This window comes from Phyllopteryx taeniolatus, chromosome 18 (assembly GCF_024500385.1).
Source record: "Phyllopteryx taeniolatus isolate TA_2022b chromosome 18, UOR_Ptae_1.2, whole genome shotgun sequence".
In the NCBI taxonomy this organism is placed as follows: Eukaryota; Metazoa; Chordata; class Actinopteri; order Syngnathiformes; family Syngnathidae; genus Phyllopteryx; species Phyllopteryx taeniolatus.
The window spans coordinates 9,475,058-9,495,201 of NC_084519.1; the positions used below are offsets into that span (position 1 = coordinate 9,475,058).

Here is a 20,144-nt window from a genome sequence, read left to right on the forward strand (position 1 = left end):
GGCTGCAGTAAAGGCCTGGGAAGCATTTCAATTGAAGAATGCAACAGTCTGCTGAAGTCAATTGGTCGCAGGCTTGATACAGTTATTGCAAGTAAGGATTATGCCACCAAATATTAAATGTTATGAAGTTAATTTCATAATGTCTGTTCCAATACTTTTGCTCACTTGAAAACAAACAAAAGGTGCTCTGCCCTGAGTCGTTTAACACATTTAGATGTAAATATCATGAAATAAAAGCTGGAATTCTGAACTTTTGTCCCATATTCATCTTGATCTTCAATCAAAATATCTTCAGTATACAACAAAAACAAAGGAATTGACCTTGCTGTTCCAGTGCTTTTGGAGGGGACTGTAATAGCATACATAAAACACAAATAATGCATAATCCCACCCCCAGAATTTGTTCCCCCCCCTTTCTCCCTGAAATTCACAAGAAACATATTATATATTTACACAGGTTACAACTCCAATGTATTACAATGTAGTTCTCCCCCAAAATATCATTAACTTTATTTTAGTAAAATTGCAAGCCCCCAATTTGACTTCTCCCCCAAAATGTACTGCTTTTTTGCAAATTACTACTTCATTCTCATAAAAATTAACTATTTTTCCACAAGAATTTGAGTTGTTTTCAATGAAAAGGTAAAATTTTTCATCCAAAACACAACTTAATTCTCATAAAAGTAAAATAATAATAATAATGATAACTTATTAACTCAAAAATATCCACCTCCCAACAAATAATAATACCCATCAGTGATAAAATCCTGCTCACTTCCTGATAAACAGTGACAAAAACTTAACCTCCTTAGTGGAGGTAACAATCCTCACATTATTCAATTGTCCTTCATCATCATCATAAGAATACGTGTTTCCTGTCCATTGATGGAAGTTTCAACATCCTATTGGCAGCTTTGAGACACACCGCTTCTGAGACCACGCCCACTCGAGAGCAAACAACATGGCTGACTGCACGTGAAGAAGTCAGTGACATCCCTAGCAAATAATGTCACATCGACCGGGGGGAAATGACGCCATACGAATTTTCGACATCTTGGACTTATCTAAAAAGCGTAGAGTTCAATATCGTTAGCCTAGTAGCATACTTTCCTGGACCAGTTGCCTCAATTTAACCTTTGTGGATTTCTTTGACCTGGACAATCGACACAGACGTTAAGAAAAAAACCATACATTTTTTAATTAAATTGATATTGTGACAGTGGGTCCAAAATGACATAGGCAATTACATTATTACGCTAATGATAGTTACATTTGTAGATATGTGTCCATCCTTCCGTGATGACCCTGAATATCTCGTTTAATATTTACCAATCAAAGCACTGCAAGGCCAATTGTTTGCTTGTTTTACTTTAACAGTGTGTTGACCCTGCACACAGGCACGTACGCACGCATACGCGCACGCACATACATGCAATGCTCAGTAGAGCGTTTTGGGGTGTCTGGTGACAACAATGGGTTGTCACCAGACACTTACATGCGTTTCCTGAGAGGGGTGAGACACTTTCCGGGGATTCTTTCTCATCAAATTATTACGTTGTTGCTTTCCAAAGAAGCTGACGAATGTACAGTACACGCTTGACATGTACAGAACTCATCTGTGTGTTTTAATACATTGATTTTATAGTGTGTGACAAAATGTGTTGTTTTTTGAGCTACAATGCTAAGGAGGTGTCCTGGCTGGTCCACTCTAATTTTTCAAACGTTGATCTGGTTTTGTCAGCAATGTGGAATGAATGAGGAGTGTACTACTGCTGTTATTCTTAAACTGTTACTTTAAATGCAAATAATATTGAAATGAAAAATTCAATGACTATTACTAATAACGATACGACTAATTCTTATATTAGGACTAATGATACTACTGCTACTACCAATGTGACTGATACTCCTAATGATACTAATTCTAATAAGACTACTAATACTAGTTTTCCTACTAGTTGTATTTTTTTTTATTGATATTGTGACAGTACAAATGATATTACTACTACTGGTACCACTACTACCATTACTCCTACTACTACTTCTCATGCCACTACTAATGATGCTAATACAAATGATACTACTAATACTCCTACCAATAATAATTATTCTACTAATAATACTAATGCTTCTACTAATGATACTACTACTTCAAATGATAGTAATACTACTAGTACTACTTTTACTAATGCCACTACTAATGATACACCTACTACAACGAATGCCGCTTCAGATGATACAACTAATACTAATGATACTAGTATTACTACTAGTAGTAATATAGTACTACTACTGCTACTAGTACTAGTATTAGTTCTACTACTGTCACTACTAATCAAACTAATACTAATACTACTACTAGTACTACTGCTACTTTTAATGCATCTACTAGTGATAGTACTGCTAATAATAATACAAATACATATAGCCCTCCCGTTCAGCCTGTATATGCTACCCTTTTGTCAAATTCTTCAGAACTTTAATTTTGACTATCATAGCTATGCAGATGACACACAGTTATATCTAGCAGTGTCTCCAGATGACTACAGTTCAATTGAGGTGTTGTGTCACTGTCTAAAACAGATAAATAACTGGATGAGCCAAACTTTTCTTCAATTAAACCACAATAAAACTGAGATAATTGTTTTTGGCAATAAAGAAAAGATGATTGCTGTTGGTACTGGAGTCACTCTCTTTAAAAACCAAAGACCAAGTCCGAAACCTTGGTGTTCTGATAGATTCCGACCTGACTTTCAACAGTCATATCAAATCAATTACTAAAACTACTTCTACCAGCTGAAGAACATATCCAGAGTGAAGGCTTGCATGTGTCAAGCAGACCAGGAGAAGCTCATCCATGCTTTTATCTCAAGTAGACTTGACTATTGTAATGGTCTTCTGACTGGACTCCCCAAAAAGAGCATTAAACAGCTGCAGCTCATTCAGAATGCTGTAACTCGGGTTCTGACCAGAACAAAGAGGTCAGAGCATATTTTTCCAAATCTAAAGCCTTTACACTGGCTTCCAGTCAGCTTTAGATTAGATTTTAAAGTTCTGGTACTGGTCTATAAATCCCTAAACGGTTTAGGTCCTGAATACATGAATGAAATGCTAATGGGAATGCTCTGTGATCGACAGACTCAGGTCAAATAGTGGAGCACAGAGTCCTAAGCAAACATGGTGAAGCAGCATTTAGCTATTATGCTGCACACAAATGGAAAAAGTTGCCAACAGAAGTGACGTCAGCCCCAAGTGTGCATGTTTTTAAGTCCAGGTTAAACTCTTCTGTTTCTCATTCTTTTTACAGCATTTCCACTTTTTAATGATATTTCGTGCACTGTATGCTGTTTTAATTTTATTTTTTTCTCTGTTTTAAATGTTTATAATCTGCTTTTTTTGTTTTTGTTTTTAAATACTTTGAATCATGTAAAGCACATTGAGTTACCTTGTGTATGAAATGCACTATATACATAAATTTGCTTCGCTTTGCTTTCGTAGTAATAATAATAATGCTGCTTCTAATTTAGTAATACTGATGATGATGCTGCTATTAATACCAATACTAATGATACTACTACTAGTCATAGTAGTTTAAATTCAACCCACAAATTCTCACAATTTCTGATAACAAAAACAATGATGCCTTAAAAAGGTTCATTGGCACCAGGCAGTATGTGAGGGATGCCGAGTCAGCATATCTGTGAAGACATTAGTGTACTCCAGCACATCAAAGTCTATATCACGCTAATGAGTCACGCAGTGTGCCTGTGATCAGGCGTCCAGAAAGGGAGTGGGCCAAATTTGGAGTTGGGCCAAAGGTGGAGGAAGCTTCTGGAAATAGCTCCCTGTGTCTGCGTGGTCTTTCCTTGATAGTCCCGTGCGCTCACTAGCTGGCCAGTCGCGGACAGCAGACAGTGAGGCACCACACGGGAAGCACACGAGAGGCTCACTACTATCTTACCATTGTTCGGGATGTACAGAGAAGAACAATACTATATGAGGGGGCGCGGTGGAGGGACTTGGAGAGGCCACTGGTAACATATCAGAATTCACATTCATTTTTCTTTTTCTCCAGACAATGCTTCCCTTACAATATGTTGTTAATACCGGTGATTTGACATGCCACAGGGAAGTGTTCTTAACAACTCTGCCAAAGTTGAATGATCCCCCCCAAAAATATCTAAGTATATAAAATGAGGCCTCGAAATCATGAAAAATAAAGCAATTCTCTCTCTTCTCGAACGCTGTGGGCGTGTCCACTTAGTGCGCTGAAACCAAGCCATGCTCGACTGTTAATCAAATATCATTGCTATGACCTTTAAAAATGGATGCCAGAATCTTTCTCATATTATTACATAACTCCATGTTTGAGCTGCTGCTTAAAGCCCCTGCTGCTGGAATTTAGCTCAGTGGGTCTTTTCCACGTGGCAACAACCAGGCACTCTAAAGTGGCCACGCCAGGCCAAAGACTCGCTCCACACGCTGGCTGTCAAGTCAAACTTTTTTAAAGTCGGCTTTTACATCGTTCCAACTTTCTCTGCGTGACATTTACACACTTAGGCCTGACAGAGATGTGCTCTAAAGCAGCCATGTCAGTATTTTTATGGGGAAAAATTACCCCCTATAAAAAAGTGACCTCCTGGAAAAGTGCAATTTCCTGTTGCTGGCTCTGGACTTTTTTCTAAGCGCAGTGTTGACCCAGCATATACTGTCGATATCTAAGTAGTGATATACAGTAATGCAACTGCACCAATATCTTTGGCTGTCCCTGTCAAAAAAGCTCCATCCACTTTATATCATCCTTTCTGCACGCTTTTGTCATCCTTAACCAATTTGCAGGCAGCAGACAGGTAATAAATAGCTGAGGAAGGAGAAGAGAAAGCTTATCTGGGTTCATATCATGCACACTTCCCCCCTGAAGGCTTTCTCTTCACTCGCATTTATGGAACTGTCCGTCTGTCTGCATGTGAGCCTCAAAGCGGCGCGCAGCAGATTTATGAGCACACGTCTCCGCGCTGCTGAACGCACGCTGGATGATCATCAGCCTGTGAAAACAAATCACAGGGAAATCACAGGGAAGCGACACAGTGCAAGGCACAGGAGGACTATGCAGTATATGTACCCAAAAAAAAAAGAGCTGTCTGCCTTTGAAAAGACAATAAGCACATCAATTGAAAACTCACGCTAATGATTCTGTGACATTGAAAGGATTAGCATTTAGCAGAGAAATGCTATTGGCGATCCAGAAATGCCAAGTACCGGTATATTGTTTTTGAAAATTGATCCATCTGAAAAATCGCAAATTTTGAAAAGACCAAAAATATTTGAAAATTAGCATTTTTGAAACAGTTGGAACTGTCAAAAAAGCTGAAAAAAATGTTTTTTCACCCATTTCTCAGCACTGCAGGACCTATTTATGCAAATAATGAACTAACATTTTAAAATATTTGAGAGGAAAAAATCTGGAGGAAAAATGTGTGCAGTTTTGGAAAAGTTGGAACTGTTGAAAATGCCAGAAAAGTGTTCCACTTTATTTTACTCCTGGACCTAAGTTTTTGTCATGCAAATTTTGAAATAAAATTTTCAAAAATCGGAAAAGAAGAAAAAAAAAGAAAAATGTGTGTAATTTGAAAAATAGAATTAAGAACATTTCAGAAAATTTTACAGAAATTTCAGAGATTTTTTCATTTTTTTTAGAAATATTTAGGAATTTTTGAGAACTGAGAAAATGAGTGATTTATTATTATTCCCCCGCCCAAGATTTGAAAATCAACTGAGGCAACTTGAAACCTTTGTAAAGAACTGTCCGAAAATGCCACAGTTCAGTTGCAGAACTGGCCAAAAATGGAACCCATTAGCGTGAGAGCTAATCAAATCGCAACAATATTCTACTCCACAATCTCCACTTTGTTGCAGTGGCCCTCAACTTTCCTCACCGTTCTCCTCCATTCGTTGTTTATTTCCCCTTTCAAGTGATGCGTTCAATGCGGCGCGGTTTTTCCCAGATGTCTCCTTTATATGCCAGGCTCGTCCTACCTCCCCTCATGTGCCCTTCATGTGTGTGTGTGGGGCTGTGTGTTGTGTACAGGCAGAAGTGCCACAGTCGCCGAGTAGTTTTACCAGGCTGCCAGTCTGCAGGCCCCATCCCGCTCGCTCATTGGCCGGGGAACAAACTGCCTCAACCAATGAGAATGCGGCAAGATATTTACGACCAAGCTGATGAGTGCAATCAATTTTGCTGTGTGTGTGTGTGTGTGTGTGTGTGTGTGTGTCTAGGGGGAAAAAAGCATGCTCATCAACAAGCGTGTCGATCGGGATTGGTCAGAAACTGGATGATGACACCAGGAGCAATCCAACCCTTTAACATTCTGTCCTTTTTCTTGGAGCCGGTTGATGGATTAAAAAAAACAGAAATGCTGAGTCATATAGCAACAGTGGACGTCAGTAAACCTGCACAGGTACCGTACATGTATAACTATACTGTGGTACAGTGAACCCCTGTTTATCGCGCGGATATGTTCAGCATCTGCCTGAAATGACCAAAGAGATTTTTTTTCCTCCTGCATACCTTAAACACAATGTAAACATATTCGAACATAGAAAAACTAATTGCAAGTATAAAAAGTCTCGAAAATACTGTACATAGTGTAGTGTGGGTGTACATGCATGTGCCTTTAAGAGGTGGGGCGATTCTGTGTGTGAGTTTCTGGGCATGAGCAGTGGCTAACAGCAGCTTCTGTGTGAGTGTGCTCTGTTTACTGTAACAACGCGTCGGCGACTGTGGCTCTCGTTTCCCCACATACGAGGGTATTACAGTAAATATACTGGGAGCAACAAAAAAACAAAACTGAAAATAATTGCTTACAAAAATGCACCTATTATTTAGGTTTTGAAAACTAGACCTTTTTTTTTTACATTTCAATGTATGTATGTAATAGTATTTGTACAATTATGTATATAATAATAATAATAATAATAATAATAAACAAATGAACAAATACACATCCTGATAAAAAGTAGAAATATAGTATTTTTTTATTTTATAGAATATACAAAAGAAAAAAAATGTGTTCAAAACTGTAGATATAAATTAACAAAATAGCAATAATATGAAATCATAATACTATATATTGTATTGATCAGTATATTGAAGTATATAAATAATTACAGAAATTAAGAAACATGATTAAATAAATATCATCCATCCATTTTCCGTACCGCCTATCCTCAATCTTATACAAGAATAATTAAGTAATAATTAATAAGAATAATACTAGAATAATAATGATTATTAAATGTATTAGAGTACTTCAATAAATAATTACATATAAAAACAAACATGATTAAAGGAAGAAATACTCATCCTTAGAAAATATAACTGTTATGTAAGGCTAGTTTGAAATAAAAACAATACATTTTTAATAAATCAAGTGATAGACTTTTATTGGTAATAATACAACAGTAATGCTAATAATACTATTTATTCTTACATTTTATACTACATGTTTTAAAATATGTAATAGTGATATGATATGTATATGCATGTATTTGTTGATCTCATGTATTTATTTTCATAATTTAAAAAAAACAAGATGTTTAGACTATAGGGATGCGCTCATATTCCCTTCGGAAACAGATTGATTTTTCTTCTAACACGTCAGGTTTTACCATCTAACAAAGTTTCCTGTACGCGTGCGTTTCAAGCTGCCATTTTATGAACTATTCATCATGTCATCATCAACAGAGAGCGAAAAAGAAGTCTCCAAAACTTTACAAAGACACGTCCCGTCTGACGACAGTTTTGCTCACTGACCTTTTCCTACACTTATCACAAATATTCTTTTTGTTTTTCTCCTCTCTGTTGAAAATTCGCTGCGAATGTCTCTTAATGTGCGTGTGTGTGTGCCCAAAGCCAAAGACTTTTGTTCACTCTACAAAGCAGGAAATAAATAAATATATATATATATATATATATATATATATATATATATATATATATATATATATTTTTTTTTTAAGTTAAGTGCAGGAGGGAACAAAGTGAACTCCATTACCCCAAATTGTGACCTTCTTTTCCTGTTAGGACTCATTGTGAACATTTATTTAGATTGCCAAAGGACACAAAAAACCTTTCCAACTGCATCCTTCTATTATGCGTCGCTGAGAGGAGTTAAACTGGTTGCACTATTACAGTGTTTAATATCGGCACGGAATATCGTTTGTCTACGATACTAAAACTGCGAGGATCTTCGCACCAACATGGAGCTGGCCGGCGTACACTCGGAGAGAAATGCATCACGGAGGAGATATGGACAGGGACGAATGGGGGTGTTATAATAAAGTGAAGCAAGAGAGACTATATATATATATATATATATATATACCCCCTAGATTATGGGGGGAAATATTCGCAATCATTTCCATTATTGCTTGGGCTCTTGATAAATTGTGCCACTACCATTAGCAACATTTTTTCAAATATTTCTTTTGGTAATATCACAATAATATACTGTATTGCAGAATGAACCCCTGTTTATTGTGGGTGATCCGTTCCAAACCCAACATGGGCACTAGGTATCCCCTAAGGACCACATGAGTATCTCGCGGACCTGTTCTTAAAAAAAAAAAAAAAAAGATCACCAGTGATGGGACATTGTGATTTACTGTGAAAACTGTAGAATTGATGATTTCAAAATACAAACACTTTTGAGTGATTTGTATACAAGTAAATGAAGTGTTGCATATTGACTTTTATCGGTTTACTGCTTTGTTAAATCATTGGTCATAATTACTGTGAGAAATCATTAACGTGATGGGGGTCATCATATATACCAATACCATTAATTATTAGGGATAACATATAATTAAAGGTAATTTGAGTGAATGTGTTATTTCAGAAGTGTGGATCAAACTGGTAGCGTTTCACATTAATCGGTACCCAAGAAGTCACTTTCACTTTCGGTTTGTGACCCGTGATGTTTTTGTTTTACCTCTCCACAATTCCTTAAATATGTACACTTACTAAGACACTTAAACTCATTAAAAACACATAAGGTATTCTTTATAATTCTCCAATCTGTTTATTTCTCCCTTCCAATTGAAGTTTAGAGTAAAACTGACACATAAATCAAGAGAAATACACATTATATTACATATATTGTATACTAACCCTAACAAAAGTCCGCTATGTTAATGGCTACATAAAATGGAAAACGCCATAGATGTGGTAACAGAAACTACCATAGATGTTATGATAAAGCTAAACCGTCAAACAACTACTTTATACACAGAAAGCAGCAACACATACTGTACGAACAGAGCATACGACAATACTCATAGGTATACATTCTGTGTGTGTGTGTGTGTGTGCGTGTGTGTGTGTGCATGTGCGTGTTCGCATGCACCTGGCTTACAAGAGAAAACAGGCCAAGCTACCCCGTGGCGCGCGACTGGAGCTCATCACCAATGCTCTTTATGATACTCACTTACTCCCAACTCCTTCATGTTACATCTCTCTTCTTTTTCCTATTCATCTTTTTTTCTCCCCCCCCCCCCCCCCCCCCCCCCCCTTCTCTCCCAGAGCTCTTTCTGCCTGTGCTGACTTTGATGTGCTTCCTGTCTCGCTCTCTGCCGGCTTTCCTGCCGCATCCGCGATGTCATCGGTCTGCTAGCGAAAAGCAAAACATGAAACGCGCTGCTAAAATGACGATAGGAGCATTGAAACATTGTTAAAAACATAAATAAAAAGGTACAGTGTAGAACACTTAATTATAATATATGCCATAAAGGATTTCTATTTAGAGTGGATATAAAAAGTCAAGGTATGGTGTTCTTTTAGTGATGAGGAGAGTTGTGTTTGTAATTCCAAACATAACTTTTGGAATTATGACCAAAAAGTTGGACGCTGGTTTCACCGAACCAAAACAAAATCACCCAAACACGTGGGAAAATGTGGAACTGGGGCCTTAGACAAGGTGAAGGAAATTCTGAACAATTTCAAATAGTAGTGAGTGTTAGCGCAAAAGCCTAAAGGGCTTATACCAGAAAGCAAAAAAAAAAAAAATGAAGAAAGCTTGTGAAATGCCTACTATCTTTATTTAGGGTTAATCAGACACAGTTTACATGGTGGCAGGTGTGTGCTGGCTCCCACGTAACATGAGTTTGAATGTGATTGGTTAATTATGAACACAGCCACATCCCCAGTCATAAGAGGGTGTGTGCACTTATGCAATCACATTATCATATTTGTTTTTTTTTGGGGGGGGGGGGGGCGGTTTACTTCCCCTCTCGAAAAGATTTGAGATTTGAAAAGATTGAGTTGTACAGGTTATAGGCCACATTAATTGTAGAAAAGCTTTGATGTTTTAGCGATTTAAAAAAAAAAAAAAAACCTGGCATTTGAACAGGGGTGTGCAGACTTCTTATATCCATTCTATATTCTCAAAAGCATTCCTCAATTTATCAGTCTCTATAGTTTGGGCACGTTACTCAAATTCTTCTTCCAAGTTCATCTGTTGTATCTCCTCTGAGTCTCGCCCCTAGTCCACCCTTTCGTTTCCGGTGGGCGACGGGTTGCTCATCGCCGTGGCGCCAGGAAGCAGCTGCCCGCCCTGCAGGAAGGGGACAATAAAGAACAAAAGTAGGCTTGGGGTGTCCGCGACAAGACGATGTACATCTGGCAGGTCAGGGCGGAGACCGTGTGGCCAGCGCTAACTGTTAGCCTGAAGCATTTTACAGTAGCTCGTCCTTACGGGCGATTAGTAGGATATCCACTAAAATAGTGCTTCGCAATAAGTTGACTACCTACTGGACGTATTTTAACGTTGACTTGGAAAAATGTCAATTATAAGTGACAGCTCGAATAGCTCATAAGTGGGGGAACTGGTAGGTCTAGGTACTAATGTACAATATATGGCATGTTCTCCTGAGCAAAGTAGTATAGTATCTAACAAAGTATTGCACTGTAAATAATTATTTAATAATTATAATTGAAAGTTACAACTGTCACTAAAACAAGCTGCGCTTAACCTAACTTGAAATTATGATCAATAGTAGTTTTTAGTATCATACTGACGTTTGTAGATTTTAGAAAATACATACAAATTTTGCATTATGATTCTAGACAGTAGTGCCTTGAAATACGAATTTAATTCATTCTGCGACCATGCTCGTAACTCATCTTTCCTCATTGAAATGAATGGAAATGCCACTAATCCGTTCTAGCCTCTCTCCACAGAAACAACAACAAAATATTGTGTTAATTAGGGAAATAGCACTCTATAATGTTGTGCTTTATAAAAAATTAGTCATAACATAATGCAATAGAATGTAAAGAATGTATCAGTTGTGCACCATGATTTAATGCAACAATTCAATTCATTGCACTGCTCCTTCTAGTGTTCCCATTTTGGCCACCGGGGGCAGTATAATGCCCTCATACAGACACAAACGAAGAAGACCACTACTCTCAGTGACTCAGTGAGGTACAACATTATTGGTTATTTTTCGCAGAAGATAACAAAATAATTGCCTGTGAGTATTGTTGGTTATATTGTCTGTATTTGTGTTGCTGCACCGTTTGTCATCAAATAGCTGTTGCGTAAAGCATTATCACACCGCCACGTTGATGCCATTCGTTAGCAAGTCTACGGTGATTCCCATTATGTGTTAGCATTCAGCTAGCAGAAGCGTTCCCAAAGCAAAACTACCTACCTCGTTTAAAAAAAAACAAAAAAATGTCAGTAGCACCATACGTTAATTTGTCAACACTATGTTTATTGCCCCGTTTAAAGGGCAAAGCCAAACAATGAGTTCAGAGCCACAAAGCAAGGCGGCCAGGGGGCAAAGAAAAGGGAAATGATTGGCGTGCAGCGGGACAAAGCGAGCGCGTCTGTAAATAGTGCAGCTCCAGCAGACTTCCTTATCGCCGCGGCATCGCTCGGATTCGGGCCTCTGAAGTCTTGTCTTGCCATTGTTCCCGCAGAGACTGGAATCTCCAAGCTGGTACAAAGGGACTGACAGTGCAGGGGACGCAGGGCGAGGTTGACATTCGTCATACAGTTTTAAGAATAGGGAATTCTTAGTGATAGTTTTTTTTTTCCTCAGCACATTTTTCACAAAATGATGACCATCCTCACAATTTATTTTTAAATGATCTCTAGCTACATGATTTGCATATATCAAACGCATGTGTAACTAACTGCGGGGCCACTTTAGAAGCCTAAAGAAAGTTGTTTCTGGAAAAGGCACAATCACAGAGTTTCTGTGTTAAATTATCATAAAATCGTCAACTTTATTATTGCCTTTCAGAGGCGGCACGGTGAACGACTGGTTACCAAATTTTGCCTCACAATTCTGACGACCCTGGTTTAAATCCGGCCTCGCCTGTGTGCAGTCTGCATGTTCTCCCTGTGCCTGCGTGAGTTTTCTCCGGGTACTACGGTTACCTCCCGCATCCCAAAAACATGCACAGTTGGTTAATTGAAGACTCAAAATTGCCCGTAAGTGTGAATGATTGTTTGTTTATATGTGCCCTGCGATTGGCTGGCGACCAGCTCAGGGTGTACCCCGCCTCTCGCCCGCAGTTAGCTGGATAGGCTCCAGCATACCCGCGACCCTCGTGAAGATAAGCAGTGTAGAAAATGGATTCATTCATTCATACTCACATTCACACCTACGGCCAATTTAGTCTTCAATTGACCGAGCACGCATGTTTTTGGGATGTGGGAGGAAACCGGAGTGCCCGGAGAAAACCCACGCAGGGTGTGAACCCCGGTCCTCAGAACTGTGAGGCAGATGTGCTAACCAGTCGTCCACTGTGCCGGCGGCGCAATAACAACAAGGGCAATTCAAAGTGGGGTTACGGACTTAAATAAATAAAATATATAATTGAATAAGATATGTAATAAAATATGAAATTGGAAAAAAAAAAAAAACTGCAGTATACAACTTATAAAATTATGTAACCTGAAATGTAGTTGGGAAACAGCCCAAATCTGATATCTTTTTAAGAAATGCCCACATGACTTCAGTTTGAATTAAATTGAGAAGCAGCAAAACAGCCGTGCAACTATTCCAGAATTATCTGAGCATCCAGATGAGATAATGAGGAGATATGATCAAATGTCCTTCTCTCTGCATCCCCTTGTGACTCCTATTCCTTTGTGTGCGAAGAAGTCCCAAGCCTATCCTTGTCCATCACGCAATAATTACTAAAAAGGTCAGATGAGGAAGAACTGGACAAAAAAAAGCTTTCCTTCTCCATGGCGTGATTAAGTCACCACCCCGCATTCTTGGCTTGTGCAATGCTTGGCTTGACGAGAACATCGTGTCTCCACATTCCGACCTGCTCCCCCTCTGGCCAGGTATTTAGTCGGGCCAAGCCCCGCCCACTTCCTTCTTTCGGGTGATCTGATTGAGAAGTCTGTTAAAAGCACAAACAAAACAAAAAAGGCTGGTCAAGTCACAAGGCAGAGAGTCAAGTCGTCAGAGACGTCATGTGCACAAAGATCATAATAATATCTTCATTTAAATAGCAGCTTTAAAAAATACCTGTGTACAACGTGCTTTAACAGGCAGAATAGCTTACATAAAACACAATAAGATACCAATCGCAGAACATAATTTAGTTAATACAAAAAAGACAAACCTTTCGTATTCTCTAACTGTAAAATTTAACTGAAATAGTACCGGTAAGGCGGCACGGTGGCCGACTGGTTAGAGCGTCAGCCTCACAGTTCTGAGGTGCGGGGTTCAATCCCCGTCCCCGCCTGTGTGGAGTTTGCATGTTCTCCCCGTGCCTGCGTGGGTTTTCTCCGGGCACTCCGGTTTCCTCCCACATCCCAAAAAACATGCATTCATTGGAGACGCTAAATTGCCCGTAGGCATGACTGTGAGTGCGAATGGTTGTTTGTTTCTATGTGCCCTGCCATTGGCTGGCAACCAGTTCAGGGTGTACCCCGCCTCCTGCCCGATGACAGCTGGGATAGGCTCCAGCACCCCCGCGACCCTAGTGAGGAGAAGCGGCTCAGAAAATGGATGGATAGTACCGGTAAGTGTTATGCTTAAGAAGCCGAGTTTATATTCCATATACAGCTACCTTGTGCATTTTGTGTCGTACTGTTGAAAATAAAAGAACACTCCCTAAAAATTAAAGAACAAGGTTTGAAAACTGCAAACAAAAGACAAAAATAATCACACCTCAATGAATCTTGGATCAAACAAATAAGGTTCTTGCTTTTGACTGAAAATGAACAATTGCGAATAGCAAATAGTAGAGGACTGACGAGGAACCACTACGAACCTGATGAACCGGGACTAAAGAAAAATGACCGAAAGTGCCACACTTGACAGTGTGACGTGTTTTTAAAGATGTTTCAAGATTAGAAGCAAATACTGCACAATTCCTTAGCGAGCAGGTATGTATGAGTTCTGGGGCTGGAACTCGCACATCGCACTAGTCATACGATCGAAAGCCATATTGCAAATGACCATGTAAGGCTTGAAATGCTGGACAAGACTTGAGCGCGAACAACTAAAAGGTTTACAATTGTGAGGAAGTTGAGTCATGACGGAAACACCAATGAATGTGCTACGGTATGCAAGTGTAATTGTGTTCAGATTTGTTGATTTAAAAAGGCGCAAGGGGTGTTACATCACTGGGACTCATTAGTAAAAAAAAAAAATAATAATTAAAAATATGTACCTCCTGTTGTTTGTTGCTGATTGGGATCTTCCACCTGATGTCATTCATTCCCTGAATAGCTTGTAAAGGGAATTCAGACAATTTTCAAATACGTTCTACATGTTTGAAGATAATTGCTGAAAAACGTGCAAAGACAGAACTACTGTATGTAGTACTCCATGGGGAGCGATAGTGTTAAACTGATTTTCACTATTTCCGTTTTTCTTATTTTATGGGCGTGGCGCACTTGGGCCCCAACGTGAGTTGCTCCTCTCCCACTATAAAAGAAATTAAGCACTTCTTTTGAGTCATTGGTTATCTTGTTCAGTTGCCTAGCTAGCTATGCCCACACCCCAAAAAATAATATTTCCTTCAGATAGTTGGCTGGCGTTTCCATCTTAGAGCACCTTGTTGTCCTGCCGTGAGTGTACGCACGTCATGAAAAGTAGAGGTTTACAAAAATAATAATTTGCGTGTGACCAGCGGCTTCATAGTCTGTGTAAATAAAGCTGAAGTCGAGTAGTGTTTGTGGGTTAGGGTCGAGTTAGACAGGTTAAGGTCCAGCCCTGCAGCTTGTGTTAGGCAACAAAATGACTTTGATACAATTGATAACAGACAGTGGTGCTTTGAGATACAAGTGACCCGACTTGTGAGTTTTTTCGAGATTTATATTTTTGCTTTGACATACGCGCAAAATTTGGAGAGCACTCTATGGTGGCAGTGATCTCAACGCACTTCTCATTAAGTAGCAGTTTGGCAGATAGTGAACACATTTTTTGAATTTTTTTTTTTTAAAAGAGGCTTTAAGCTGTTTATTACCACTCCCGGTTGAAAAACAAAGCAGAAGTGTTCAAACAAAGTGAATTACACATTGTGTATTTAATTAAACCACATAGCCTTTACATCTGCTAACTTAATGCTAACACATAATGTAAAACATCATAGATAAGTTAAGCAATAGCATCTATACAAACAATGTAACAATACTCACAAGCATATATTCTTTATCCATCCATTCTCCATTGCGCTTATCCTGTTGCGGGGCATTGGAGGCAGACTACACCCTGGATATTCTTTATCCTCTCCCAAAAAGTACTAATATTGCAGCATCTTACTGAGTCACTTACAGTAGTTGTGAAACTCGTCTTTGTTTGTCTGCGTGACTGTTCTGTACTGCCCCCGGGTGGCCAAGTCACACACAGGAGAAGGAGCTGCAATGAATCATGATGCAAAAACTTTTTCATTCTTTCCATCCATCCATCCATCCATTTACTTTACCGCTTATCCTCACTAGGGTCGCGGGCTGCTGGAGCCTATCCCAGCTATTCTATTTAATTGTCATTACTGTATATTTTTATGAAGTATATTATTATAGAGTGCTATTTTCCTTATTAAAAAAACATACTACAAACATTTGGGGTGGGGGAAACGCCACAATAGATTAATTTCCATTAATTTCAATGAGGAAAGATTATTTAAGATATGAGTGTTTGAGTTACGACCGTGGTAACGTAATGAATTAAACTCATATCTCAAAGCAGCACTGTATCTGGATATTATGCAGCAAAATACACAACTCCAAGGCATACAATTTGAATATATCTATTTTTTTAGAAGACAGAAAGCAGTCAGTCAAATGGAGATAACTTCATAAAATAAGCATATTCGTGCACCACTGCCGCATATTCGGGCACCGCACTCTTCCCTCGAGGTTGGAAATAGTAACACTTTTTTTATTTTTTTTATTTATTTATTTTATTTATTTTTTGGGGTATGTGTTGCATTTAATTTCCCCTCACGGGGCTCAGTGGAGCAGAGGTGCGCATGTGTTTGACTGGATACACAAACTGACAGCTTTTTGTCAAGTGTGAATAAGATCAAGGATGCTGTTGTTTTTAGCCAGATGAGTGATGGCCTGCCACCTGCATGTGTTTCCTGGCTTTTTGACAGGCGGGTAAATAACATTAATCTGGTGTGACGCGACCAATCATTGCTGTGATGCGCAAACCTTCTGTTTGGCTTCGTGGGAAGGTGTTTGTGTTTGTTGCTCACGTGACGGCTTCAACTTTAATCTGACTGGAGCTACCATCGACAAATGAGCTCCACGCACACACACATAGACCCGTGCCTGCTGCCTGTGAGTGTGTGCGTGCGTGCGTGAGTGTGTGTGTGTGATGTGTGGGAGGCCGAAGTGTGTGTTTGGAGTCCGCAGTTTCCCACACATGCCTGATTCTGCAGTATTTTTTCAGCCGTTTCTACAGGCAAACACACAAAAAATATCCATCCATCCATCCATTTTCAGAGCCGCTTCTCCTAACTAGGGTCGCGGGCGTGCTGGAGCCTATCCCAGCTATCATCAGGGAGGAGGTGGGGTACACCCTGAACTGGTTGCCAGCCAATCGCAGGGCACATAGAAACAAACAACCATTCGCGCACTCAGTCACACCTACGGGCAATTTAGAGTCCTCAATCAACCTACCATGCATGTTTTTGGGATGTGGGAGGAAACCGGAGTACCGGGAGAAAACCCACGCAGGCACAGGGAGAACATGCAAACTCCACACAGGTGAGGCCGGGGATTGAACCCCGGTCCTCAGAACTGTGAGGCAGACCCACTAACCAGTCGTACACTGTGCCGCCCACAAAAAATATGTTTAGCAAATCATCTTAAACCTTGTTGGACATATTTTCAGTCAATAACCAATCAGTGGATTTATTTTGATGGAGATGAACTAGCTAAGTTGTTGCCAGGTCAAAAAAAAATTTGTGTGTTACATCGAGTCATATCTCATATTAATGTTCGTAATTAGAGGTTTTCAAATGTGTAATTAATTTGTCAAAATTCACTCATATGATGACTCAATGGCCCCAAAAAAGATGCTTGAAAGGTCATTAAACTTACAAAACAAGTTAAATGGCGAACCTACAAGGGGTGGTCAACAGATGTGTTTTTGCCACAGTAGGGTTTTGATAAATGTTTTAATCAATTAGAATTTGAAACAAATATATTACATCCATCCATCCATCCATCCATCCATTTTCTGAGCCGCTTCTCCTCAGTAGGGTCGCGGGCGTGCTGGAGCCTATCCCAGCTGTCATCGGGCAGGAGGCGGGGTACACCCTGAACTGGTTGCCAGCCAATCGCAGGGCACATAGAAACTAACAACCATTCGCACTCACAGTCATGCCTGCGGGCAATTTAGAGTCTCCAATTAATGCATGTTTTTGGGATGTGGGAGGAAACCGGAGTGCCCGGAGAAAACCCACGCAGGCACGGGGAGAACATGCAAACTCCACACAGGCGGCGCCGGGGATTGAACCCGGGTCCTCAGAACTGTGAGGCTGATGCTCTAACCAGTCGCCCACCGTGCCGCCCCAAATATATTACATATATATTATATAAGTCATTGTTAGTACACTCCCAGGTTCATGGAGAATAATCATGCAAGACACTAAAAAGTGTCCCATTTGAATTCTGAGGCAGATTGGCGCGATTTTATCGTGATGTTTTATCCAGATTTTACGAGGAGCAGGGATCACAGGATTATTCGCTGATGATATTTTGCAGATTATGATTCAGCAATAATTAATTTACTTTCTATTATACATACATGGAACATTCATTTTTTAAACTTGTGTTTATTGAACATATCCAGAAAACTAGACAAACAAAAGATAAACTTGTGACATGGAAAAACAAAACAAAGCAAATTAAAGCAACAAAGAAATAATAAAAGGAGGAGGAAGGAAAAAACTTACCAGGTCCCTAATTCTGCGAACATACCTGACTAGTATAACAGAAACAGCCTTGTTGCTCATTAGACATAAGAAATGAAATACTGTATCACAATATGAAAATACACACATTACACATAAATACACTCTAAAAATATCCGCAAATTAGTAATGTAATTTTGATGTACATAGTGAGCGGGGAATATAGATTCACAAAAGATTTTTAAAAATTCAGTAATACAGAAGAGAAGGGATACAACTGAGAAATCCCTCTAGATAGACGGGTGGTGTTTCCTAAGGATCAATACTAGATCCACAAATTTTATGTATTACATTCCATATAAATGTCACAATTACATTCCGTTTCAGTGGTAAATTGGTGGCGTTCCACACGGCTCACTATTCAGTCCACAAATCTCTACATGAATGTCAAAATAGTCTGGCTTTACAGTAGAAGACTAGTGGTGTTCCACAAGGCTCAATACTAGATCCATTCTACATGAATGTAAAAGTTACTTGCCGTTAGTTCCAGGGGTAAAACAAGATAGATGGATATAGTGAGTCCTCAGTTTACAATAGTATCAACATACTACGTATCCAGATAATGAACAGCATGTGATCAACTAATACTGTATCTTTGTTTTAAACCAAGAACTTTTTTAAACACAAATATATACTGTAATTATGATTTTACTTCTGCATTAGCGTAGGACATGATAGACCGTGGCACATTCTGACTATCTTATAAATTCAGGTTAGGCTAGGTACCGAACACCGTCTAACCTAGGGCCCCGGCCGGGTACTGTATATGTGGATGTGACTAACAAACTACATCAATAAATGGATATGTTCGTAATTGACTAAAATGGCCATACAGTTAGGGTTCATACCGCCATCATCTGGCATGCACTTGACAACCTGCAAAAACATTTTTATAATTTTATGTCTAAAGGCAGTGCACAGTTTTCGCCAGAGATTTAAATAAATAAATAATAATAATAAAAAATAAAATAAACTGGCATGTGCAAGATGAGCCGAGTTTCTTCGTGAGGTTTTGTCAGCCTTACGATGAAAACATGCCCAGTGGAGCTCATTAGTAGAGCTCAAATCACTGCCTGACCGTTACACAGCTGCCTTAAAAGAGCCCCACTTGGCTTTTCTATTAAAAGTTCTGAAACGCCTCCGACGCACCCCCACCGCCTTGCATACCGCAGGTAAGTAATAATAATCAGCGGTGCCGGGACGTGTGCTAACAGTAGCTTTCCTGTGCAGGATGTCGCGGTCGGACGTTTGTGTAGAAAGCATTGGACGTCCATGATACTTTTACTGCATCTGTATAGGAAGAGATTTAACGGCAATGCCGTGAAGCGTTTAAGAAACAGTCCCATTAATTATTTATGGCCCGTTCATTTTGAATTCCAAGGCTCAGCGGAGCGTCTTTTGGCTCCGGATCACAGAATAATTGATGCTGTTGGTTATATTTGAGATGTGCTTTCAGCTCCAACAAGAGAGGAGGATGCTGCGCCTCTAAAAAGGACTCAATGAATGGCGCTAACATGAATGCTAACAGCTAAAGTGGCTTTTTTTTTTCTATTGTCAGCATGCTGACTATTTGGACCAGGGAGAACGTGGGAGAAGCGGCACTAAAAAAAGGCCAAAACACAGATGTCAGGTAGTAAGGCAGGGCAAGAAACGATTTGCATACTAGGCCTGCTTTAACCAAATG

The 20,144-nt window shown here is 39.4% G+C and overlaps 1 long non-coding RNA gene across 1 annotated transcript; it reads right to left on the bottom strand.

Annotated features, from left to right (window-relative positions):
• Nucleotides 1-12,272: 12,272 nt before the first annotated feature.
• On the bottom strand, nt 12,273-13,959 carry LOC133468365 (uncharacterized). Its single transcript, XR_009785475.1, has 2 exons — nt 13,649-13,959; nt 12,273-13,423 (listed from the first exon to the last, which is right to left on the bottom strand). It is a non-coding gene; the product is annotated as an uncharacterized LOC133468365 (long non-coding RNA).
• Between the last annotated feature and the right edge of the window lie 6,185 nt (nt 13,960-20,144).